Genomic DNA, 26,235 nt, shown 5'->3' with positions numbered 1-26,235 from the left:
TTGGCATAGGAAGAGGGGCAGTCCTTAAACAGGTGCCCCTTTTTTCCACACAAATTGCACTGCCTCTCTTCTCTGCAGTGGCTGGTCTCGTGGGGGGCGCCGCAGTTCCTGCACTTGACTACAGTACATGCGGCCGCCAGGTGTCCTAATTCCCCACATTTCCTGCAGAGTTTTGGCATCCCATTATAGAATACCAGCCCTCTGTTGGGCCCTAACACTATGGAGTTTGGAATGTGGCGGACGCCTCCAATGCCCGATGGATCAACATTAAGGCGTACCAGCCACTTTCTGGCTCCTGTCCAAACCCCATCTTCATCTGTAATTTTCCTCCCTTCTGATGACACCCTCCCATAGCGGTTAAGCCATGTTGTAATATCATAGTCGCTAACAGCCTCATTGAAAAATTGGACAGTAACAACTTTCATTTCTCTGTCTGTCAGTGCATCCACACAAAATTCTTTGTATGGAGCGAGATATTTATTCTCCCCCCAAAAGGACCACATTTCTTGTAACTTTTGGGGGTTCCTAAAACTGACCTCAAACACTTCCTTAAGCCCTGGCAATTTCACCAAACAATTCAAGTCAGAAGGGGAAAAACCCATACCCCTCTGAAGAATGGTCCGGCTGAACTCCAGTCTCGTCAGTCCTGGTTCCGTTTCCTCTTGCTGGGTCCTTGTGAAGCGCACCGCATTGTGCCTCCTGGTCTCCTGGGTTGGCCGGAACGCCATCCTTCAGCTGGCTCCTCCGATTGGGGTGGGAGAAGCCTCTGGACGTCCGGGTTGTCTCTCTCTACGAAAAAGAGACAACGTAAGCAGCAAATCTGGGCAGTTGAAGGAACTATTACTTTAGTCCCTGAGGAGATGGTCGCCTCGCAAGAGGGACCCCCTCCCCAGGTGAACGGTGTCCTTCCCTGGCGGAGTAGGGGGCGCTGCTTGGCACCGAGACCACGTAGGAAGAATCGTGGCTGTGACGCCTCCTCGGGGTTCGGGGCCGCCCTCTGCTCCTCCCAGATGGCGCCCTCTGCTGGGCGCCTGCTGCTCTCTCGGTCTGGATCTCGATTACAATCAAAGGCTGGGGATGAGGTCGTCTAGGTCATCAAAGGGTCCTCAAAGGTCGTCTGGATGGTAGGTCCTCCTTCTCTCTAACTCCAGGAACGTCTGGAAAAGCCGGAACCGCCTGAAAAAGAAAAAAACTGGAACCGCCTGAAAAAGAAAAAACTGCTCTCAACAGTCAACAAAATCTTGAAAGACCCTCGGCCTGGATTGGGCAAGCCAAAACCAGACTGAGCATTAGTCTTCCAAAAAGTTGCCGAGCTGAAGAAAGCCAGTCAAAAATAAAAAAAAATTCTGTTCCTCCTCACCCGAACAAACCTCTCACAGACCCTCGGAGGGAGCGGGCAATGCCACTACCCTCTAAGCCTTAGTCTTAGAAAGATTTATTCGAACTGAAGAGAAGCCAGAGTGTGGTTTTACTGGTAGCCCAGCCCTTCCGGCCGGCCCAAAGGCCTTCTCCTCTACCCGGCGGCAAGGCCAAACAAAACCAAACAAAACAGGGAACTCTTCCCAAAACGCAAGTGCCGTTCGGTCCCGGCAAAGGGGCGCTTTGCTGCTGCTGCCGCCTTGAAAGCGAGGGCTCCTTGCCCCACTAAACAGCTCCGTTTCTGCTTTACCGCTGCGCTCGTCCTCCTCCTCCCACGAGCGCAAGGCCTTCTGGGTACACTGGCCTGCTGCGTGAGCAGAGCAGACTGTCCATCAGTTAGGCAGGCCTGCCTTCCTTATTTGGAACAAACAAACAAACAAACAAAAAAAAAAAAAAAACAAAAAAAAAAAAAACAACAAAAAGAGCGGGAAAAAATACAACCCAGAAAAAGGGAGAGGGAGAGGCTGGCTAGCGCTCTCTCTGTCTCTCTGTCTCTCTGTCTGCCTGTCTGTCTGCCTGCCTGCCTGCCTGTCTGTCTCTCTCTTTTTTGACCTTTCTTGTGCACCGTTCCCGGAGGTACTGCAATACCGGGTCGATGCGTGGAGTGGACGGAGCAAGCCCCGGTTCCATCTCCTGCTTCCAAAAATCAATTTAATATAGACGGGTCCCCCTATGGGGGACGTATCAGATATTAAACTGATAAGAACAGATACTACACTTGATCTGAGCCAAGAGGCCGAGAAGCGATGCCCACAATGGTTTTGACCAAACGCCCCGGGCGCGGCCGCCCGCCGGAGCTGCCGGGGTACTCGCTTCTTGGACTGAGGGGAAAAATGGGAAAAAGAAAAAAAAAAGAAAAAGAAAAAAAAAGGTGCCAGGCTCTAATTATTAACACGGCCGGCGCCGCTGTGCTCGTTCTGCTTTTAAACCCATGTCGAGCCCCACCCCGAGGGGCAGGGCTAGCCAAAAATTGCATTGAACTCATAAATGCTCCTCTCCACGGAAATCTTTAGTAAAATACTCTTTTATTGAGATTTTACATTTTTTTTTTTTTTTACATTTACACCCATTCGTTTTTTCATTCATTTTACATTTCTTTTAAAGATGACATTCATGCATACAGACATACATTTTGTTTTAAAAGCATTTAAAATACATTTAAAAACACCAAGACAATTGTGCTTTGTACATGGTTAAAACAGACACAGATTAAAATCAACATGAAAAAAACCTGTGCTGTTTTAAAAGTGACTGGAAAAAAAGAACCATCTATAAAAAACCAGTGCTTGTGAGGGCCGGGGAGTGCTCTCTAAAAGTTCAAAAGTGAACATAAAACTATATTACTAAAACAGGGACAGGGGAAAAGGGACAGTGTGTGGAACAGTGAGTTAAAATTCTAAAATTTTAAAACACTTAAAATGTAACTTTTAATAGTTTACATTAAAAATCTTAAAGATACATAAAACAAAACAAAACAAAATCAAATAAAACATTCAACATAAATCAAATAAAAGTCCATAAAACTGAAACAAAAAGACTACATAAAACCAGGGCACCGTTCAAAAACGGTCATGCCAGCTAGAAAGGGCGGAATGCTGGCATGACAAAATAAATAAAAGGCTTAGCGGTGCCCCGTAGTCCCGCTCCTAGGAGCTAGCGGTTCCAGTTTTTTCCTTTATTCCATCTTCACGTCCTGAAGTCCGGCGATCCTCCACTCCGCGCAGGCCTTGTCCTTCCCGAGGGTCCGGATGTCCAGAATTACAAAGTCCTTGATAAGAGTTTGTGCCCTTCTGGTCGTGGTGATAGTGTCTAGCTCCTGCTTGTGATAGACACAGACGTTACGGCCTTCCCACAGGATCTGCTTGACAACATTGATGACACGCCAAACGCACTTAGCTGTGCTGGTATCGATTCCTCCCGCAGGCCCATAGAGCACAGTCTCAGCGGTCATCTTGGCCGTGTCAGCAAACCTGTTTAGGAAGACAGAGACAGAGAGCCAGACACTGCCAGCCACATCACACTCCCAGAAGATATGGGCTGGTGTTTCTCTCTTGCGGCACTTTGCATAGGGGCATGTTTCTACTTGGGCTAGTCCCCTCCTGAACATGAACGCTCGTGTGGGGAGTGCACTGTGGACGGTGTTCCATGCTATATCCTTCTGGACATTACTGAGGCAGCTGTGAGACACATTCTCCCAGATTTTTTGGCTTTGGGTGAGGGAGAAAGTAGCTACTTTTTCAATTTCCTGGGAACCGGCAAGATATTTAGTTACAGCCTTGTATTCCCAGGAGGCCAATTTTGCTTTATCTAAGCCCAATTTATATATAGTGTCCCTTAAGGTTCTATAATACAATGGGGGGTCCCAGGAGTACGGCACGGTGTTATCAATAGTGCAGAGGCCCAAGGCCCTGAGACAGGTGGCAAAATAGAAACGATTCATGTAACATACCTTCCTGTCCAGGGCCTGGATGTTCTTGATAGTTTGCGTGAGCCCCTGCACTCGGGTGAGCTGCACAACGTCCGGGACCCCCTTACCTCCCTTCTTGTCGGCTTTACTCAGGGTGGCTCGCTTTACCCTCTCCATCTTGCTGCCCCAGATAAAGCGGTGGATAATGCGGTCCACCACTTTTTTGGTGGTCCTGTCTGGGGGAAAGATTTTTCCTACATAAGAGAGGATGGGGAACAGTATAGACTTGGTTATTAATACTCTACCCGTCATTGTTAAGGATCTTGTGCTCCATCCGCCAATCTTTTTACGGACCTGGTTAATGGCCGCCGTCCAGCTCTGGGCCCCCGAGCTATTGTTCTCGAAAATGAGGCCCAGAATCTTGATTTTGTCCTTTTTGACAGGGTACATGTCCGACAGTTCCCTATCTACCTGCCAATTTTTAGACACGTAGACTTCGCTCTTGGACTTATTAATCACTGCCCCGGTCGCCGTGCAGTACTTCTCAAGGATATTACTAATCCGAGGTACCGACGATGTGTTGGTGCAAATGAGTGACACATCGTCCATATATGCTGTTGTTTTGACCTGGACCCCGTTGGATCCAGGCAGCTGGAAACCAGTTATATTGGTATCCCTACGAATTGCCTGCAGGAGGGGTTCAATGCACACGACATATAGCAGTGGGGATAGTGGGCAACCCTGTCTGACCCCTGACTGGATAGATATTTTACCAGTCAGGTGCCTGTTCACCAAGACTCGGGTACTAATGTTTGTATATATGGTTTTAACCCACTCCCTAAGTCCAGGAGCGAATTTCATCTGGTCCATCACTTTGTACATATATTCATGGCTTACCCTATCGAACGCCTTCTCCTGGTCAAGGTTGAACAGGCAGAGGGGATGGTTCCGTTCTCTAGAATAAGCCAGAATGTCCCTTGTTAACATTAAAATATCCGTGATGGACCTCCCTGGGACGCCACAAGCCTGGTCGGGGCCAATGACCAAAGGGAGGTGTACTTGTAGCCGGAGCATCAGAGCTTTGGCTAGTATCTTGTAATCCACGCAAAGGAGGCTGATTGGGCGCCAATTCCGTAGATCTTTAACTTCCCCTTTCTTATGAAGGAGAGTAATTACACTCTCCCGCATAGAAGGGCCCAACCGCTTCTCCCTGTAGACCGCTCTGTAGACCTCCGCTAAATGGACTTTTAGCGTGTCCCAAAAAAGATGGTAATACTCACCCGGGATGCCATCTGGACCTGGCGTCTTACCGGTGTTCATGGTCTTAACCGCCTGGGTGAGCTCCTCCAGCGTGAGTTCTGGGTCCTTCTCCTCCTCCTCCTCGTCCCGCACTGAGTCAGGCTCCAACTGGCTCAGGAACCACTCTATCAGGGTGTCATCTGTAGCTTTGATGTTATACAGGTCCCTATAGAAGTTCTCTACCACTTTTTTCACTCCCTCACTATCCTCTACTATCCTCCCCCTGCTGTCGAGCATGGAGGACATCAAGTGCCGCTTCTCCCTCGTTTTCTGGAAGAAGAAGCGAGTACACTTTTCGTCTTCCTCCATTTTTTGCACTTTTGCATTGTGCATGACCTTTCGTTGTTCCTCCCTACAAAGCACTGAAAGATCTAGCTTGGTCTGGGCTATCTCGTCGCTTACAGGGAACCCCCGAAGCTGAAGCAGGCTCAGACGCTGGAGGGCAGCATTCAGGTATTTATATTTGGCCCTCCTTTCTTTTGCTTTCCTCTTGCCTGCTGCTATGAAATAACCCTTAGTTCTCATTTTGACCATCTCCCACCACTCTATAGGGGAGTTGAATAGGTCACGCAAAGTGGTCCACTCAACAAGCCTGCTCTTATAGGCTGCAGCTATGGAGGGGTCATCGAGTAAGGAGGTGTTTAATTTCCAGACCCCTGACCCCATCTGGGAGGTCTGAGGGACCTGCAATGTTACCTGCAGGAGCCTATGGTCAGAGAAGAAGACGGCCTGGGTGTCTACTGCCGTCTTCGTAAGGGAGCTGGTATGCAGGACGAGATCTATACGGGAGAAGGAGGTCCCAGATGAGCTCACCCAGGTAAAGGGAGGCACCAGGTCCTTACCTGCATCACACAGGGAGAAATCAGATATTACGGAGGACAAAACTCTACTAGAGCGGTCGTTGCGTGGCCTGCTCCGGTCTACGTCCCTCAGAGCACAATTGAAGTCACCTGACACGATGACGGGTACGTTCCCCAGCAGGAGTGGACGCAGCTGTGGAAAAAATTGAACTCTTTCGTTTTGGTTAGTGGGTGCGTAGACATTGACCAGTCTGAGGGGAGTGTTGTTGTATGTCACATCCACGCTCAGAATTCTACCAGGTTCTACCTCCCTGCTGCTGCGGGAGGTAATAAATGGGTTTTTAAACAGGATACCTACTCCGTCGGCTCTGGCTATGTTGGAGCCCGACCAGAAGGAGTCCCCCAGGGTCCAACTCTCCTTCAGGTCCCTATAATCAGGGCTCGACGAAATACCACACTCCTGCAGAAAGATGAGATCTGCTTTCAAGTTAGCTAGATAGTTTAGTACATCAAATCTTTTTTGTGTCTCCCTGATGCTCCTGACATTAACAGACACACATATCAGGGCCATCAGGGTAGCTAACAAGAAAAGGAGTCGCTGCGTCCACCCCATAGCGACTATGATTGGGAGGTCGGGACACTCTTCCTACTCTTAGCTCTACGCTTGCTTCGAGGGGGCTTGGGCTTATTTGCAACTCCCATCACCCCTGAGAAGGTACTCACTGCTGCCTCGTCCAAGAAGGCACCGTCTTTATATGCACAGTACGTGGAGTTGTTGGGGCTATTCAACTCCCCACAAGGTAAGTCTGGTGGAACTTGCTCAGGGCCCCTCGGAACGTGTGGGTCAGCTTTGTCCTGGGGGGGGGTTATGACAGACAGCATTCTTTGGCTGTTACCGTCTGTTGAATTGGAGCTGTTAGCAGACTTCTGGCTTACCGCGTCCAGGGGTATTCCCATGTCCTCCAGTGCTGTATCTAGGAGGACCTCTAGGGGGCCCCTGGTTTTGCCCATACAAGGGAGGGGGTCAAGGATGCTTTGAAGGGAGGCCCTTCGCTTGAAGAGGGTCATTGCTACCGAGGTACTGCTGGTCAGGGAAGGTGTTGACCCCGACCTCTCCCTCGGTGCATTAGTGAACACCTCTTCTGCGAGGTGTGCTAGGGTTTGTGCCAACGACTGGGAAGGCTGGCTGGGGATGCCCTGGCTGGCTGCTACCTGCCCACTAGGCGGCAGTGTAGCCGTCCCACTCGCCTCCGTCTCTGCCTGCGAGGGCAAGACTGGGGACTTTGTGTGGACATTAGCTGGTTTTGGATCTATGGGGGCCACCTGCAACTTGCGGTCTTTGATCCTGATCTTCTTTCTTTTCCCCCCCTCGTCTCTACCCTTTCTTTTCCCCACCCTCTGCTGGTTCTTCACTCCCTTCCCCTCCTTCTCACTCTCACTTTCACTGTCGCTTTCGCTTTCCTCCCCCACGGACTCAATCCTTATGGCGTCATAACGAGAGCCGAGGGGGAGTGCTGGCGCTGAGAGGGCCCTACTCAGGGGGGGGCCGCTGCTGGGTCCGGGCTCCCTCCCTGCCTCGTGTTCTGCATCAGAGGAGCTACTGGAGGAGCTAGTGGAGTAGCTGTTGTACTCTCTCTCTGGGCTGGGGGAAGGGGTCCTCGTAAAACGGGACATGTCTCGGGGGCGGGGGGGTGAGGGGGGTGCTGGTGATGATGGTGGTGCTGGAGTCTGGGTCTTGGATACTGTTGGTGGTGATGTGGACTGATCTTTGTTACTTGCTCCCTCTTCCTGCTCAGGCCTAGGCTTGTTTGTGTTTGCCTTGCTGGCTCTGGCCATGTTGGCATAGGAAGAGGGGCAGTCCTTAAACAGGTGCCCCTTCTTTCCACACAAATTGCACTGCCTCTCTTCTCTGCAGTGGCTGGTCTCGTGGGGGGCGCCGCAGTTCCTGCACTTGACTACAGTACACGCGGCCGCCAGGTGTCCTAATTCCCCACATTTCCTGCAGAGTTTTGGCATCCCATTATAGAATACCAGCCCTCTGTTGGGCCCTAACACTATGGAGTTTGGAATGTGGCGGACGCCTCCAATGCCCGATGGATCAACATTAAGGCGTACCAGCCACTTTCTGGCTCCTGTCCAAACCCCATCTTCGTCTGTAATTTTCCTCCCTTCTGATGACACCCTCCCATAGCGGTTAAGCCATGTTGTAATATCATAGTCGCTAACAGCCTCATTGAAAAATTGGACAGTAACAACTTTCATTTCTCTGTCTGTCAGTGCATCCACACAAAATTCTTTGTATGGAGCGAGATATTTATTCTCCCCCCAAAAGGACCACATTTCTTGTAACTTTTGGGGGTTCCTAAAACTGACCTCAAACACTTCCTTAAGCCCTGGCAATTTCACCAAACAATTCAAGTCAGAAGGGGAAAAACCCATACCCCTCTGAAGAATGGTCCGGCTGAACTCCAGTCTCGTCAGTCCTGGTTCCGTTTCCTCTTGCTGGGTCCTTGTGAAGCGCACCGCATTGTGCCTCCTAGTCTCCTGGGTTGGCCGGAACGCCATCCTTCAGCTGGCTCCTCCGATTGGGGTGGGAGAAGCCTCTGGACGTCCGGGTTGTCTCTCTCTACGGAAAAGAAACAACGTAAGCAGCAAATCTGGGCAGTTGAAGGAACTATTACTTTAGTCCCTGAGGAGATGGTCGCCTCGCAAGAGGGACCCCCTCCCCAGGTGAACGGTGTCCTTCCCTGGCGGAGTAGGGGGCGCTGCTTGGCACCGAGACCACGTAGGAAGAATCGTGGCTGTGACGCCTCCTCGGGGTCCGGGGCCGCCCTCTGCTCCTCCCAGATGGCGCCCTCTGCTGGGCGCCTGCTGCTCTCTCGGTCTGGATCTCGATTACAATCAAGGGCTGGGGATGAGGTCGTCTAGGTCATCAAAGGGTCCTCAAAGGTCGTCTGGATGGTAGGTCCTCCTTCTCTCTAACTCCAGGAACGTCTGGAAAAGCCTGAAAAAGAAAAAAACTGGAACCGCCTGAAAAAGAAAAAACTGCTCTCAACAGTCAACAAAATCTTGAAAGACCCTCGGCCTGGATTGGGCAAGCCAAAACCAGACTGAGCATTAGTCTTCCAAAAAGTTGCCGAGCTGAAGAAAGCCAGTCAAAAATAAAAAAAAAATTCTGTTCCTCCTCACCCGAACAAACCTCTCACAGACCCTCGGAGGGAGCGGGCAATGCCACTACCCTCTAAGCCTTAGTCTTAGAAAGATTTATTCGAACTGAAGAGAAGCCAGAGTGTGGTTTTACTGGTAGCCCAGCCCTTCCGGCCGGCCCAAAGGCCTTCTCCTCTACCCGGCGGCAAGGCCAAACAAAACCAAACAAAACAGGGAACTCTTCCCAAAACGCAAGTGCCGTTCGGTCCCGGCAAAGGGGCGCTTTGCTGCTGCTGCTGCCGCCTTGAAAGCGAGGGCTCCTTGCCCCACTAAACAGCTCCGTTTCTGCTTTACCGCTGCGCTCGTCCTCCTCCTCCCACGAGCGCAAGGCCTTCTGGGTACACTGGCCTGCTGCGTGAGCAGAGCAGACTGTCCATCAGTTAGGCAGGCCTGCCTTCCTTATTTGGAACAAACAAACAAACAAACAAAAAAAAAAAAAAAAAAAAAAAAAAAACAACAAAAAGAGCGGGAAAAAATACAACCCAGAAAAAGGGAGAGGGAGAGGCTGGCTAGCGCTCTCTCTGTCTCTCTGTCTCTCTGTCTGCCTGTCTGTCTGCCTGCCTGCCTGCCTGCCTGCCTGCCTGTCTGTCTCTCTCTTTTTTGACCTTTCTTGTGCACCGTTCCCGGAGGTACTGCAATACCGGGTCGATGCGTGGAGTGGACGGAGCAAGCCCCGGTTCCATCTCCTGCTTCCAAAAATCAATTTAATATAGACGGGTCCCCCTATGGGGGACGTATCAGATATTAAACTGATAAGAACAGATACTACACTTGATCTGAGCCAAGAGGCCGAGAAGCGATGCCCACAATGGTTTTGACCAAACGCCCCGGGCGCGGCCGCCCGCCGGAGCTGCCGGGGTACTCGCTTCTTGGACTGAGGGGAAAAATGGGAAAAAGAAAAAAAAAAGAAAAAGAAAAAAAAAGGTGCCAGGCTCTAATTATTAACACGGCCGGCGCCGCTGTGCTCGTTCTGCTTTTAAACCCATGTCGAGCCCCACCCCGAGGGGCAGGGCTAGCCAAAAATTGCATTGAACTCATAAATGCTCCTCTCCACGGAAATCTTTAGTAAAAGGCGAAAGATTTATTCGAACTGAAGAGAAGCCAGAGTGTGGTTTTACTGGTAGCCCAGCCCTTCCGGCCGGCCCAAAGGCCTTCTCCTCTACCCGGCGGCAAGGCCAAACAAAACCAAACAAAACAGGGAACTCTTCCCAAAACGCAAGTGCCGTTCGGTCCCGGCAAAGGGGCGCTTTGCTGCTGCTGCCGCCTTGAAAGCGAGGGCTCCTTGCCCCACTAAACAGCTCCGTTTCTGCTTTACCGCTGCGCTCGTCCTCCTCCTCCCACGAGCGCAAGGCCTTCTGGGTACACTGGCCTGCTGCGTGAGCAGAGCAGACTGTCCATCAGTTAGGCAGGCCTGCCTTCCTTATTTGGAACAAACAAACAAACAAACAAAAAAAAAAAAAAAAAAAAAAAAAAAAAAACAACAAAAAGAGCGGGAAAAAATACAACCCAGAAAAAGGGAGAGGGAGAGGCTGGCTAGCGCTCTCTCTGTCTCTCTGTCTCTCTGTCTGCCTGTCTGTCTGCCTGTCTGCCTGCCTGCCTGCCTGCCTGCCTGCCTGTCTGTCTCTCTCTTTTTTGACCTTTCTTGTGCACCGTTCCCGGAGGTACTGCAATACCGGGTCGATGCGTGGAGTGGACGGAGCAAGCCCCGGTTCCATCTCCTGCTTCCAAAAATCAATTTAATATAGACGGGTCCCCCTATGGGGGACGTATCAGATATTAAACTGATAAGAACAGATACTACACTTGATCTGAGCCAAGAGGCCGAGAAGCGATGCCCACAATGGTTTTGACCAAACGCCCCGGGCGCGGCCGCCCGCCGGAGCTGCCGGGGTACTCGCTTCTTGGACTGAGGGGAAAAATGGGAAAAAGAAAAAAAAAAGAAAAAGAAAAAAAAAGGTGCCAGGCTCTAATTATTAACACGGCCGGCGCCGCTGTGCTCGTTCTGCTTTTAAACCCATGTCGAGCCCCACCCCGAGGGGCAGGGCTAGCCAAAAATTGCATTGAACTCATAAATGCTCCTCTCCACGGAAATCTTTAGTAAAATACTCTTTTATTGAGATTTTACATTTTTTTACATTTACACCCATTCGTTTTTTCATTCATTTTACATTTCTTTTAAAGATGACATTCATGCATACAGACATACATTTTGTTTTAAAAGCATTTAAAACACATTTAAAAACACCAAGACAATTGTGCTTTATACATGGTTAAAACAGACACAGATTAAAATCAACATGAAAAAAACCTGTGCTGCTTTAAAAGTGACTGGAAAAAAAGAACCATCTATAAAAAACCAGTGCTTGTGAGGGCCGGGGAGTGCTCTCTAAAAGGTTCAAAAGTGGACATAAAACTAGATCTAAAACAGGGACAGGGGAAAAGGGACAGTGTATAAAACAGTGAGTTAAAATTCTAAAATTTTAAAACACTTAAAATGTAACTTTTAATAGTTTACATTAAAAATCTTAAAGATACATAAAACAAAACAAAACAAAATCAAATAAAACATTCAACGTAAATCAAATAAAAGTCCATAAAACTGAAACAAAAGACTACATAAAACCAGGGCACCGTTGAAAAACGGTCATGCCAGCTAAAAAGGGCGGAATGCTGGCATGACAAAATAAATAAAAGGCTTAGCGGTGCCCCGTAGTCCCGCTCCTAGGAGCTAGCGGTTCCAGTTTTTTCCTTTATTCCATCTTCACGTCCTGAAGTCCGGCGATCCTCCACTCCGCGCAGGCCTTGTCCTTCCCGAGGGTCCGGATGTCCAGAATTACAAAGTCCTTGATAAGAGTTTGTGCCCTTCTGGTCGTGGTGATAGTGTCTAGCTCCTGCTTGTGATAGACACAGACGTTACGGCCTTCCCACAGGATCTGCTTGACAACATTGATGACACGCCAAACGCACTTAGCTGTGCTGGTAGTGATTCCTCCCGCAGGCCCATAGAGCACAGTCTCAGCGGTCATCTTGGCCGTGTCAGCAAACCTGTTTAGGAAGACAGAGACAGAGAGCCAGACACTGCCAGCCACATCACACTCCCAGAAGATATGGGCTGGTGTTTCTCTCTTGCGGCACTTTGCATAGGGGCATGTTTCTACTTGGGCTAGTCCCCTCCTGAACATGAACGCTCGAGTGGGGAGTGCACTGTGGACGGTGTTCCATGCTATATCCTTCTGGACATTACTGAGGCAGCTGTGAGACACATTCTCCCAGATTTTTTGGCTTTGGGTGAGGGAGAAAGTAGCTACTTTTTCAATTTCCTGGGAACCGGCAAGATATTTAGTTACAGCCTTGTATTCCCAGGAGGCCAATTTTGCTTTATCTAAGCCCAATTTATATATAGTGTCCCTTAAGGTTCTATAATACAATGGGGGGTCCCAGGAGTACGGCACGGTGTTATCAATAGTGCAGAGGCCCAAGGCCCTGAGACAGGTGGCAAAATAGAAACGATTCATGTAACATACCTTCCTGTCCAGGGCCTGGATGTTCTTGATAGTTTGCGTGAGCCCCTGCACTCGGGTGAGCTGCACAACGTCCGGGACCCCCTTACCTCCCTTCTTGTCGGCTTTACTCAGAGTGGCTCGCTTTACCCTCTCCATCTTGCTGCCCCAGATAAAGCGGTGGATAATGCGGTCCACCACTTTTTTGGTGGTCCTGTCTGGGGGAAAGATTTTTCCTACATAAGAGAGGATGGGGAACAGTATAGACTTGGTTATTAATACTCTACCCGTCATTGTTAAGGATCTTGTGCTCCATCCGCCAATCTTTTTACGGACCTGGTTAATGGCCGCCGTCCAGCTCTGGGCCCCCGAGCTATTGTTCTCGAAAATGAGGCCCAGAATCTTGATTTTGTCCTTTTTGACAGGGTACATGTCCGACAGTTCCCTATCTACCTGCCAATTTTTAGACACGTAGACTTCGCTCTTGGACTTATTAATCACTGCCCCGGTCGCCGTGCAGTACTTCTCAAGGATATTACTAATCCGAGGTACCGACGATGTGTTGGTGCAAATGAGTGACACATCGTCCATATATGCTGTTGTTTTGACCTGGACCCCGTTGGATCCAGGCAGCTGGAAACCAGTTATATTGGTATCCCTACGAATTGCCTGCAGGAGGGGTTCAATGCACACGACATATAGCAGTGGGGATAGTGGGCAACCCTGTCTGACCCCTGACTGGATAGATATTTTACCAGTCAGGTGCCTGTTCACCAAGACTCGGGTACTAATGTTTGTATATATGGTTTTAACCCACTCCCTAAGTCCAGGAGCGAATTTCATCTGGTCCATCACTTTGTACATATATTCATGGCTTACCCTATCGAACGCCTTCTCCTGGTCAAGGTTGAACAGGCAGAGGGGATGGTTCCGTTCTCTAGAATAAGCCAGAATGTCCCTTGTTAACATTAAAATATCCGTGATGGACCTCCCTGGGACGCCACAAGCCTGGTCAGGGCCAATGACCAAAGGGAGGTGTACTTGTAGCCGGAGCATCAGAGCTTTGGCTAGTATCTTGTAATCCACGCAAAGGAGGCTGATTGGGCGCCAATTCCGTAGATCTTTAACTTCCCCTTTCTTATGAAGGAGAGTAATTACACTCTCCCGCATAGAAGGGCCCAACCGCTTCTCCCTGTAGACCGCTCTGTAGACCTCCGCTAAATGGACTTTTAGCGTGTCCCAAAAAAGATGGTAATACTCACCCGGGATGCCATCTGGACCTGGCGTCTTACCGGTGTTCATGGTCTTAACCGCCTGGGTGAGCTCCTCCAGCGTGAGTTCTGGGTCCTTCTCCTCCTCCTCCTCGTCCCGCACTGAGTCAGGCTCCAACTGGCTCAGGAACCACTCTACCAGGGTGTCATCTGTAGCTTTGATGTTATACAGGTCCCTATAGAAGTTCTCTACCACTTTTTTCACTCCCTCACTATCCTCTACTATCCTCCCCCTGCTGTCGAGCATGGAGGACATCAAGTGCCGCTTCTCCCTCGTTTTCTGGAAGAAGAAGCGAGTACACTTTTCGTCTTCCTCCATTTTTTGCACTTTTGCATTGTGCATGACCTTTCGTTGTTCCTCCCTACAAAGCACTGAAAGATCTAGCTTGGTCTGGGCTATCTCGTCGCTTACAGGGAACCCCCGAAGCTGAAGCAGGCTCAGACGCTGGAGGGCAGCATTCAGGTATTTATATTTGGCCCTCCTTTCTTTTGCTTTCCTCTTGCCTGCTGCTATGAAATAACCCTTAGTTCTCATTTTGACCATCTCCCACCACTCTATAGGGGAGTTGAATAGGTCACGCAAAGTGGTCCACTCAACAAGCCTGCTCTTATAGGCTGCAGCTATGGAGGGGTCATCGAGTAAGGAGGTGTTTAATTTCCAGACCCCTGACCCCATCTGGGAGGTCTGAGGGACCTGCAATGTTACCTGCAGGAGCCTATGGTCGGAGAAGAAGACGGCCTGGGTGTCTACTGCCGTCTTCGTAAGGGAGCTGGTATGCAGGACGAGATCTATACGGGAGAAGGAGGTCCCAGATGAGCTCACCCAGGTAAAGGGAGGCACCAGGTCCTTACCTGCATCACACAGGGAGAAATCAAATATTACGGAGGACAAAACTCTACTAGAGCGGTCGTTGCGTGGCCTGCTCCGGTCTACGTCCCTCAGAGCACAATTGAAGTCACCTGACACGATGACGGGTACGTTCCCCAGCAGGAGTGGACGCAGCTGTGGAAAAAATTGAACTCTTTCGTTTTGGTTAGTGGGTGCGTAGACATTGACCAGTCTGAGGGGAGTGTTGTTGTATGTCACATCCACGCTCAGAATTCTACCAGGTTCTACCTCCCTGCTGCTGCGGGAGGTAATAAATGGGTTTTTAAACAGGATACCTACTCCGTCGGCTCTGGCTATGTTGGAGCCCGACCAGAAGGAGTCCCCCAGGGTCCAACTCTCCTTCAGGTCCCTATAATCAGGGCTCGACGAAATACCACACTCCTGCAGAAAGATGAGATCTGCTTTCAAGTTAGCTAGATAGTTTAGTACATCAAATCTTTTTTGTGTCTCCCTGATGCTCCTGACATTAACAGACACACATATCAGGGCCATCAGGGTAGCTAACAAGAAAAGGAGTCGCTGCGTCCACCCCATAGCAACTATGATTGGGAGGTCGGGACACTCTTCCTACTCTTAGCTCTACGCTTGCTTCGAGGGGGCTTGGGCTTATTTGCAACTCCCATCACCCCTGAGAAGGTACTCACTGCTGCCTCGTCCAAGAAGGCACCGTCTTTATATGCACAGTACGTGGAGTTGTTGGGGCTATTCAACTCCCCACAAGGTAAGTCTGGTGGAACTTGCTCAGGGCCCCTCGGAACGTGTGGGTCAGCTTTGTCCTGGGGGGGGGTTATGACAGACAGCATTCTTTGGCTGTTACCGTCTGTTGAATTGGAGCTGTTAGCAGACTTCTGGCTTACCGCGTCCAGGGGTATTCCCATGTCCTCCAGTGCTGTATCTAGGAGGACCTCTAGGGGGCCCCTGGTTTTGCCCATACAAGGGAGGGGGTCAAGGATGCTTTGAAGGGAGGCCCTTCGCTTGAAGAGGGTCATTGCTACCGAGGTACTGCTGGTCAGGGAAGGTGTTGACCCCGACCTCTCCCTCGGTGCATTAGTGAACACCTCTTCTGCGAGGTGTGCTAGGGTTTGTGCCAACAACTGGGAAGGCTGGCTGGGGATGCCCTGGCTGGCTGCTACCTGCCCACTAGGCGGCAGTGTAGCCGTCCCACTCGCCTCCGTCTCTGCCTGCGAGGGCAAGACTGGGGACTTTGTGTGGACATTAGCTGGTTTTGGATCTATGGGGGCCACCTGCAACTTGCTGTCTTTGATCCTGATCTTCTTTCTTTTCCCCCCCTCGTCTCTACCCTTTCTTTTCCCCACCCTCTGCTGGTTCTTCACTCCCTTCCCCTCCTTCTCACTCTCACTTTCACTGTCGCTTTCGCTTTCCTCCCCCACGGACTCAATCCTTATGGCGTCATAACGAGAGCCGAGGGGGAGTGCTGGCGCTGAGAGGGCCCTACTCAGGGGGGGGCCGCTGCTGGGTCCGGGCTCCCTCCCTGCCTCGTGTTCTGCATCAGAGGAGCTACTGGAGGAGCTAGTGGAGTGGCTGTTGTACTCTCTCTCTGGGCTGGGGGAAGGGGTCCTCGTAAAACGGGACATGTCTCGGGGGCGGGGGGGTGAGGGGGGTGCTGGTGATGATGGTGGTGCTGGAGTCTGGGTCTTGGATACTGTTGGTGGTGATGTGGACTGATCTTTGTTACTTGCTCCCTCTTCCTGCTCAGGCCTAGGCTTGTTCGTGTTTGCCTTGCTGGCTCTGGCCATGTTGGCATAGGAAGAGGGGCAGTCCTTAAACAGGTGCCCCTTCTTTCCACACAAATTGCACTGCCTCTCTTCTCTGCAGTGGCTGGTCTCGTGGGGGGCGCCGCAGTTCCTGCACTTGACTACAGTACACGCGGCCGCCAGGTGTCCTAATTCCCCACATTTCCTGCAGAGTTTTGGCATCCCATTATAGAATACCAGCCCTCTGTTGGGCCCTAACACTATGGAGTTTGGAATGTGGCGGACGCCTCCAATGCCCGATGGATCAACATTAAGGCGTACCAGCCACTTTCTGGCTCCTGTCCAAACCCCATCTTCATCTGTAATTTTCCTCCCTTCTGATGACACCCTCCCATAGCGGTTAAGCCATGTTGTAATATCATAGTCGCTAACAGCCTCATTGAAAAATTGGACAGTAACAACTTTCATTTCTCTGTCTGTCAGTGCATCCACACAAAATTCTTTGTATGGAGCGAGATATTTATTCTCCCCCCAAAAGGACCACATTTCTTGTAACTTTTGGGGGTTCCTAAAACTGACCTCAAACACTTCCTTAAGCCCTGGCAATTTCACCAAACAATTCAAGTCAGAAGGGGAAAAACCCATACCCCTCTGAAGAATGGTCCGGCTGAACTCCAGTCTCGTCAGTCCTGGTTCCGTTTCATCTTGCTTGTTTCTTGTGAAGCGCACCGCATTGTGCCTCCTGGTCTCCTGGGTTGGCCGGAACGCCATCCTTCAGCTGGCTCCTCCGATTGGGGTGGGAGAAGCCTCTGGACGTCCGGGTTGTCTCTCTCTACGGAAAAGAAACAACGTAAGCAGCAAATCTGGGCAGTTGAAGGAACTATTACTTTAGTCCCTGAGGAGATGGTCGCCTCGCAAGAGGGACCCCCTCCCCAGGTGAACGGTGTCCTTCCCTGGCGGAGTAGGGGGCGCTGCTTGGCACCGAGACCACGTAGGAAGAATCGTGGCTGTGACGCCTCCTCGGGGTCCGGGGCCGCCCTCTGCTCCTCCCAGATGGCACCCACTGCTGGGCGCCTGCTGCTCTCTCGGTCTGGATCTCGATTACAATCAAGGGCTGGGGATGAGGTCGTCTAGGTCATCAAAGGGTTCTCAAAGGTCGTCTGGATGGTAGGTCCTCCTTCTCTCTAACTCCAGGAACGTCTGGAAAAGCCTGAAAAAGAAAAAAACTGGAACCGCCTGAAAAAGAAAAAACTGCTCTCAACAGTCAACAAAATCTTGAAAGACCCTCGGCCTGGATTGGGCAAGCCAAAACCAGACTGAGCATTAGTCTTCCAAAAAGTTGCCGAGCTGAAGAAAGCCAGTCAAAAATAAAAAAAAATTCTGTTCCTCCTCACCCGAACAAACCTCTCACAGACCCTCGGAGGGAGCGGGCAATGCCACTACCCTCTAAGCCTTAGTCTTAGAAAGATTTATTCGAACTGAAGAGAAACCAGAGTGTGGTTTTACTGGTAGCCCAGCCCTTCCGGCCGGCCCAAAGGCCTTCTCCTCTACCCGGCGGCAAGGCCAAACAAAACCAAACAAAACAGGGAACTCTTCCCAAAACGCAAGTGCCGTTCGGTCCCGGCAAAGGGGCGCTTTGCTGCTGCTGCCGCCTTGAAAGCGAGGGCTCCTTGCCCCACTAAACAGCTCCGTTTCTGCTTTACCGCTGCGCTCGTCCTCCTCCTCCCACGAGCGCAAGGCCTTCTGGGTACACTGGCCTGCTGCGTGAGCAGAGCAGACTGTCCATCAGTTAGGCAGGCCTGCCTTCCTTATTTGGAACAAACAAACAAACAAACAAAAAAAAAAAAAAAAAAAAAAAAAAAAAAACAACAAAAAGAGCGGGAAAAAATACAACCCAGAAAAAGGGAGAGGGAGAGGCTGGCTAGCGCTCTCTCTGTCTCTCTGTCTCTCTGTCTGCCTGTCTGTCTGCCTGCCTGCCTGCCTGCCTGCCTGCCTGTCTGTCTCTCTCTTTTTTGACCTTTCTTGTGCACCGTTCCCGGAGGTACTGCAATACCGGGTCGATGCGTGGAGTGGACGGAGCAAGCCCCGGTTCCATCTCCTGCTTCCAAAAATCAATTTAATATAGACGGGTCCCCCTATGGGGGACGTATCAGATATTAAACTGATAAGAACAGATACTACACTTGATCTGAGCCAAGAGGCCGAGAAGCGATGCCCACAATGGTTTTGACCAAACGCCCCGGGCGCGGCCGCCCGCCGGAGCTGCCGGGGTACTCGCTTCTTGGACTGAGGGGAAAAATGGGAAAAAGAAAAAAAAAAGAAAAAGAAAAAAAAAGGTGCCAGGCTCTAATTATTAACACGGCCGGCGCCGCTGTGCTCGTTCTGCTTTTAAACCCATGTCGAGCCCCACCCCGAGGGGCAGGGCTAGCCAAAAATTGCATTGAACTCATAAATGCTCCTCTCCACGGAAATCTTTAGTAAAATACTCTTTTATTGAGATTTTACATTTTTTACATTTACACCCATTCGTTTTTTCATTCATTTTACATTTCTTTTAAAGATGACATTCATGCATACAGACATACATTTTGTTTTAAAAGCATTTAAAATACATTTAAAAACACCAAGACAATTGTGCTTTGTACATGGTTAAAACAGACACAGATTAAAATCAACATGAAAAAAACCTGTGCTGTTTTAAAAGTGACTGGAAAAAAAGAACCATCTATAAAAAACCAGTGCTTGTGAGGGCCGGGGAGTGCTCTCTAAAAAAGTGAACATAAACCTAGATCTAAAACAGGGACAGGGGAAAAGGGACAGTGTATAAACAGTGAGTTAAAATTCTAAAATTTTAAAACACTTAAAATGTAACTTTTAATAGTTTACATTAAAAATCTTAAAGATACATAAAACAAAACAAAATCAAATAAAACATTCAAATTAAATCAAAGGTCCATAAAACTGAAACAAAAAGACTACATAAAACCAGGGCACCGTTGAAAAACGGTCATGCCAGCTAAAAAGGGCGGAATGCTGGCATGACAAAATAAATAAAAGGCTTAGCGGTGCCCCGTAGTCCCGCTCCTAGGAGCTAGCGGTTCCAGTTTTTTCCTTTATTCCATCTTCACGTCCTGAAGTCCGGCGATCCTCCACTCCGCGCAGGCCTTGTCCTTCCCGAGGGTCCGGATGTCCAGAATTACAAAGTCCTTGATAAGAGTTTGTGCCCTTCTGGTCGTGGTGATAGTGTCTAGCTCCTGCTTGTGATAGACACAGACGTTACGGCCTTCCCACAGGATCTGCTTGACAACATTGATGACACGCCAAACGCACTTAGCTGTGCTGGTAGTGATTCCTCCCGCAGGCCCATAGAGCACAGTCTCAGCGGTCATCTTGGCCGTGTCAGCAAACCTGTTTAGGAAGACAGAGACAGAGAGCCAGACACTGCCAGCCACATCACACTCCCAGAAGATATGGGCTGGTGTTTCTCTCTTGCGGCACTTTGCATAGGGGCATGTTTCTACTTGGGCTAGTCCCCTCCTGAACATGAACGCTCGAGTGGGGAGTGCACTGTGGACGGTGTTCCATGCTATATCCTTCTGGACATTACTGAGGCAGCTGTGAGACACATTCTCCCAGATTTTTTGGCTTTGGGTGAGGGAGAAAGTAGCTACTTTTTCAATTTCCTGGGAACCGGCAAGATATTTAGTTACAGCCTTGTATTCCCAGGAGGCCAATTTTGCTTTATCTAAGCCCAATTTATATATAGTGTCCCTTAAGGTTCTATAATACAATGGGGGGTCCCAGGAGTACGGCACGGTGTTATCAATAGTGCAGAGGCCCAAGGCCCTGAGACAGGTGGCAAAATAGAAACGATTCATGTAACATACCTTCCTGTCCAGGGCCTGGATGTTCTTGATAGTTTGCGTGAGCCCCTGCACTCGGGTGAGCTGCACAACGTCCGGGACCCCCTTACCTCCCTTCTTGTCGGCTTTACTCAGGGTGGCTCGCTTTACCCTCTCCATCTTGCTGCCCCAGATAAAGCGGTGGATAATGCGGTCCACCACTTTTTTGGTGGTCCTGTCTGGGGGAAAGATTTTTCCTACATAAGAGAGGATGGGGAACAGTATAGACTTGGTTATTAATACTCTACCCGTCATTGTTAAGGATCTTGTGCTCCATCCGCCAATCTTTTTACGGACCTGGTTAATGGCCGCCGTCCAGCTCTGGGCCCCCGAGCTATTGTTCTCGAAAATGAGGCCCAGAATCTTGATTTTGTCCTTTTTGACAGGGTACATGTCCGACAGTTCCCTATCTACCTGCCAATTTTTAGACACGTAGACTTCGCTCTTGGACTTATTAATCACTGCCCCGGTCGCCGTGCAGTACTTCTCAAGGATATTACTAATCCGAGGTACCGACGATGTGTTGGTGCAAATGAGTGACACATCGTCCATATATGCTGTTGTTTTGACCTGGACCCCGTTGGATCCAGGCAGCTGGAAACCAGTTATATTGGTATCCCTACGAATTGCCTGCAGGAGGGGTTCAATGCACACGACATATAGCAGTGGGGATAGTGGGCAACCCTGTCTGACCCCTGACTGGATAGATATTTTACCAGTCAGGTGCCTGTTCACCAAGACTCGGGTACTAATGTTTGTATATATGGTTTTAACCCACTCCCTAAGTCCAGGAGCGAATTTCATCTGGTCCATCACTTTGTACATATATTCATGGCTTACCCTATCGAACGCCTTCTCCTGGTCAAGGTTGAACAGGCAGAGGGGATGGTTCCGTTCTCTAGAATAAGCCAGAATGTCCCTTGTTAACATTAAAATATCCGTGATGGACCTCCCTGGGACGCCACAAGCCTGGTCGGGGCCAATGACCAAAGGGAGGTGTACTTGTAGCCGGAGCATCAGAGCTTTGGCTAGTATCTTGTAATCCACGCAAAGGAGGCTGATTGGGCGCCAATTCCGTAGATCTTTAACTTCCCCTTTCTTATGAAGGAGAGTAATTACACTCTCCCGCATAGAAGGGCCCAACCGCTTCTCCCTGTAGACCGCTCTGTAGACCTCCGCTAAATGGACTTTTAGCGTGTCCCAAAAAAGATGGTAATACTCACCCGGGATGCCATCTGGACCTGGCGTCTTACCGGTGTTCATGGTCTTAACCGCCTGGGTGAGCTCCTCCAGCGTGAGTTCTGGGTCCTTCTCCTCCTCCTCCTCGTCCCGCACTGAGTCAGGCTCCAACTGGCTCAGGAACCACTCTATCAGGGTGTCATCTGTAGCTTTGATGTTATACAGGTCCCTATAGAAGTTCTCTACCACTTTTTTCACTCCCTCACTATCCTCTACTATCCTCCCCCTGCTGTCGAGCATGGAGGACATCAAGTGCCGCTTCTCCCTCGTTTTCTGGAAGAAGAAGCGAGTACACTTTTCGTCTTCCTCCATTTTTTGCACTTTTGCATTGTGCATGACCTTTCGTTGTTCCTCCCTACAAAGCACTGAAAGATCTAGCTTGGTCTGGGCTATCTCGTCGCTTACAGGGAACCCCCGAAGCTGAAGCAGGCTCAGACGCTGGAGGGCAGCATTCAGGTATTTATATTTGGCCCTCCTTTCTTTTGCTTTCCTCTTGCCTGCTGCTATGAAATAACCCTTAGTTCTCATTTTGACCATCTCCCACCACTCTATAGGGGAGTTGAATAGGTCACGCAAAGTGGTCCACTCAACAAGCCTGCTCTTATAGGCTGCAGCTATGGAGGGGTCATCGAGTAAGGAGGTGTTTAATTTCCAGACCCCTGACCCCATCTGGGAGGTCTGAGGGACCTGCAATGTTACCTGCAGGAGCCTATGGTCAGAGAAGAAGACGGCCTGGGTGTCTACTGCCGTCTTCGTAAGGGAGCTGGTATGCAGGACGAGATCTATACGGGAGAAGGAGGTCCCAGATGAGCTCACCCAGGTAAAGGGAGGCACCAGGTCCTTACTTGCATCACACAGGGAGAAATCAAATATTACGGAGGACAAAACTCTACTAGAGCGGTCGTTGCGTGGCCTGCTCCGGTCTACGTCCCTCAGAGCACAATTGAAGTCACCTGACACGATGACGGGTACGTTCCCCAGCAGGAGTGGACGCAGCTGTGGAAAAAATTGAACTCTTTCGTTTTGGTTAGTGGGTGCGTAGACATTGACCAGTCTGAGGGGAGTGTTGTTGTATGTCACATCCACGCTCAGAATTCTACCAGGTTCTACCTCCCTGCTGCTGCGGGAGGTAATAAATGGGTTTTTAAACAGGATACCTACTCCGTCGGCTCTGGCTATGTTGGAGCCCGACCAGAAGGACCCCAGGGTCCAACTCTCCTTCAGGTCCCTATAATCAGGGCTCGACGAAATACCACACTCCTGCAGAAAGATGAGATCTGCTTTCAAGTTAGCTAGATAGTTTAGTACATCAAATCTTTTTTGTGTCTCCCTGATGCTCCTGACATTAACAGACACACATATCAGGGCCATCAGGGTAGCTAACAAGAAAAGGAGTCGCTGCGTCCACCCCATAGCGACTATGATTGGGAGGTCGGGACACTCTTCCTACTCTTAGCTCTACGCTTGCTTCGAGGGGGCTTGGGCTTATTTGCAACTCCCATCACCCCTGAGAAGGTACTCACTGCTGCCTCGTCCAAGAAGGCACCGTCTTTATATGCACAGTACTTGGAGTTGTTGGGGCTATTCAACTCCCCACAAGGTAAGTCTGGTGGAACTTGCTCAGGGCCCCTCGGAACGTGTGGGTCAGCTTTGTCCTGGGGGGGGGTTATGACAGACAGCATTCTTTGGCTGTTACCGTCTGTTGAATTGGAGCTGTTAGCAGACTTCTGGCTTACCGCGTCCAGGGGTATTCCCATGTCCTCCAGTGCTGTATCTAGGAGGACCTCTAGGGGGCCCCTGGTTTTGCCCATACAAGGGAGGGGGTCAAGGATGCTTTGAAGGGAGGCCCTTCGCTTGAAGAGGGTCATTGCTACCGAGGTACTGCTGGTCAGGGAAGGTGTTGACCCCGACCTCTCCCTCGGTGCATTAGTGAACACCTCTTCTGCGAGGTGTGCTAGGGTTTGTGCCAACGACTGGGAAGGCTGGCTGGGGATGCCCTGGCTGGCTGCTACCTGCCCACTAGGCGGCAGTGTAGCCGTCCCACTCGCCTCCGTCTCTGCCTGCGAGGGCAAGACTGGGGACTTTGTGTGGACATTAGCTGGTTTTGGATCTATGGGGGCCACCTGCAACTTGCTGTCTTTGATCCTGATCTTCTTTCTTTTCCCCCCCTCGTCTCTACCCTTTCTTTTCCCCACCCTCTGCTGGTTCTTCACTCCCTTCCCCTCCTTCTCACTCTCACTTTCACTGTCGCTTTCGCTTTCCTCCCCCACGGACTCAATCCTTATGGCGTCATAACGAGAGCCGAGGGGGAGTGCTGGCGCTGAGAGGGCCCTACTCAGGGGGGGGCCGCTGCTGGGTCCGGGCTCCCTCCCTGCCTCGTGTTCTGCATCAGAGGAGCTACTGGAGGAGCTAGTGGAGTAGCTGTTGTACTCTCTCTCTGGGCTGGGGGAAGGGGTCCTCGTAAAACGGGACATATCTCGAGGGCGGGGGGGTGAGGGGGGTGCTGGTGATGATGGTGGTGCTGGAGTCTGGGTCTTGGATACTGTTGGTGGTGATGTGGACTGATCTTTGTTACTTGCTCCCTCTTCCTGCTCAGGCCTAGGCTTGTTCGTATTTGCCTTGCTGGCTCTGGCCATGTTGGCATAGGAAGAGGGGCAGTCCTTAAACAGGTGCCCCTTCTTTCCACACAAATTGCACTGCCTCTCTTCTCTGCAGTGGCTGGTCTCGTGGGGGGCGCCGCAGTTCCTGCACTTGACTACAGTACATGCGGCCGCCAGGTGTCCTAATTCCCCACATTTCCTGCAGAGTTTTGGCATCCCATTATAGAATACCAGCCCTCTGTTGGGCCCTAACACTATGGAGTTTGGAATGTGGCGGACGCCTCCAATGCCCGATGGATCAACATTAAGGCGTACCAGCCACTTTCTGGCTCCTGTCCAAACCCCATCTTCATCTGTAATTTTCCTCCCTTCTGATGACACCCTCCCATAGCGGTTAAGCCATGTTGTAATATCATAGTCGCTAACAGCCTCATTGAAAAATTGGACAGTAACAACTTTCATTTCTCTGTCTGTCAGTGCATCCACACAAAATTCTTTGTATGGAGCGAGATATTTATTCTCCCCCCAAAAGGACCACATTTCTTGTAACTTTTGGGGGTTCCTAAAACTGACCTCAAACACTTCCTTAAGCCCTGGCAATTTCACCAAACAATTCAAGTCAGAAGGGGAAAAACCCATACCCCTCTGAAGAATGGTCCGGCTGAACTCCAGTCTCGTCAGTCCTGGTTCCGTTTCCTCTTGCTGGGTCCTTGTGAAGCGCACCGCATTGTGCCTCCTGGTCTCCTGGGTTGGCCGGAACGCCATCCTTCAGCTGGCTCCTCCGATTGGGGTGGGAGAAGCCTCTGGACGTCCGGGTTGTCTCTCTCTACGGAAAAGAAACAACGTAAGCAGCAAATCTGGGCAGTTGAAGGAACTATTACTTTAGTCCCTGAGGAGATGGTCGCCTCGCAAGAGGGACCCCCTCCCCAGGTGAACGGTGTCCTTCCCTGGCGGAGTAGGGGGCGCTGCTTGGCACCGAGACCACGTAGGAAGAATCGTGGCTGTGACGCCTCCTCGGGGTCCGGGGCCGCCCTCTGCTCCTCCCAGATGGCGCCCTCTGCTGGGCGCCTGCTGCTCTCTCGGTCTGGATCTCGATTGCAATCAAGGGCTGGGGATGAGGTCGTCTAGGTCATCAAAGGGTCCTCAAAGGTCGTCTGGATGGTAGGTCCTCCTTCTCTCTAACTCCAGGAACGTCTGGAAAAGCCTGAAAAAGAAAAAAACTGGAACCGCCTGAAAAAGAAAAAACTGCTCTCAACAGTCAACAAAATCTTGAAAGACCCTCGGCCTGGATTGGGCAAGCCAAAACCAGACTGAGCATTAGTCTTCCAAAAAGTTGCCGAGCTGAAGAAAGCCAGTCAAAAATAAAAAAAAAATTCTGTTCCTCCTCACCCGAACAAACCTCTCACAGACCCTCGGAGGGAGCGGGCAATGCCACTACCCTCTAAGCCTTAGTCTTAGAAAGATTTATTCGAACTGAAGAGAAGCCAGAGTGTGGTTTTACTGGTAGCCCAGCCCTTCCGGCCGGCCCAAAGGCCTTCTCCTCTACCCGGCGGCAAGGCCAAACAAAACCAAACAAAACAGGGAACTCTTCCCAAAACGCAAGTGCCGTTCGGTCCCGGCAAAGGGGCGCTTTGCTGCTGCTGCCGCCTTGAAAGCGAGGGCTCCTTGCCCCACTAAACAGCTCCGTTTCTGCTTTACCGCTGCGCTCGTCCTCCTCCTCCCACGAGCGCAAGGCCTTCTGGGTACACTGGCCTGCTGCGTGAGCAGAGCAGACTGTCCATCAGTTAGGCAGGCCTGCCTTCCTTATTTGGAACAAACAAACAAACAAACAAAAAAAAAAAAAAAAAAAACAACAAAAAGAGCGGGAAAAAATACAACCCAGAAAAAGGGAGAGGGAGAGGCTGGCTAGCGCTCTCTCTGTCTCTCTGTCTCTCTGTCTGCCTGTCTGTCTGCCTGTCTGCCTGTCTGTCTCTCTCTTTTTTGACCT

At 50.5% G+C, this 26,235-nt stretch overlaps 5 non-coding genes across 5 annotated transcripts; all 5 read right to left on the bottom strand.

Annotated features, from left to right (window-relative positions):
* Positions 1-1,973: 1,973 nt before the first annotated feature.
* Positions 1,974-2,167, bottom strand: LOC131697074 (U2 spliceosomal RNA). Its single transcript, XR_009306956.1, has one exon. It is a non-coding gene; the product is annotated as a U2 spliceosomal RNA (small nuclear RNA).
* A 7,572-nt stretch (positions 2,168-9,739) lies between these two features.
* On the bottom strand, positions 9,740-9,933 carry LOC131697073 (U2 spliceosomal RNA). Its single transcript, XR_009306955.1, has one exon. It is a non-coding gene; the product is annotated as a U2 spliceosomal RNA (small nuclear RNA).
* Positions 9,934-10,127: 194 nt separating this feature from the next.
* LOC131697323 (U5 spliceosomal RNA) lies at positions 10,128-10,242 on the bottom strand. The gene has a single exon (XR_009307169.1). It is a non-coding gene; the product is annotated as a U5 spliceosomal RNA (small nuclear RNA).
* Positions 10,243-10,771: 529 nt separating this feature from the next.
* Positions 10,772-10,965, bottom strand: LOC131697072 (U2 spliceosomal RNA). The gene has a single exon (XR_009306954.1). It is a non-coding gene; the product is annotated as a U2 spliceosomal RNA (small nuclear RNA).
* A 7,561-nt stretch (positions 10,966-18,526) lies between these two features.
* Positions 18,527-18,720, bottom strand: LOC131697070 (U2 spliceosomal RNA). The gene has a single exon (XR_009306952.1). It is a non-coding gene; the product is annotated as a U2 spliceosomal RNA (small nuclear RNA).
* Positions 18,721-26,235: the final 7,515 nt, after the last annotated feature.

Source organism: Acipenser ruthenus, chromosome 13 (assembly GCF_902713425.1).
Source record: "Acipenser ruthenus chromosome 13, fAciRut3.2 maternal haplotype, whole genome shotgun sequence".
Taxonomy (NCBI): domain Eukaryota; kingdom Metazoa; phylum Chordata; class Actinopteri; order Acipenseriformes; family Acipenseridae; genus Acipenser; species Acipenser ruthenus.
The sequence above is the reverse complement of the archived record's forward strand: the minus strand, read 5'-3'. Positions and strand labels throughout refer to the sequence as shown.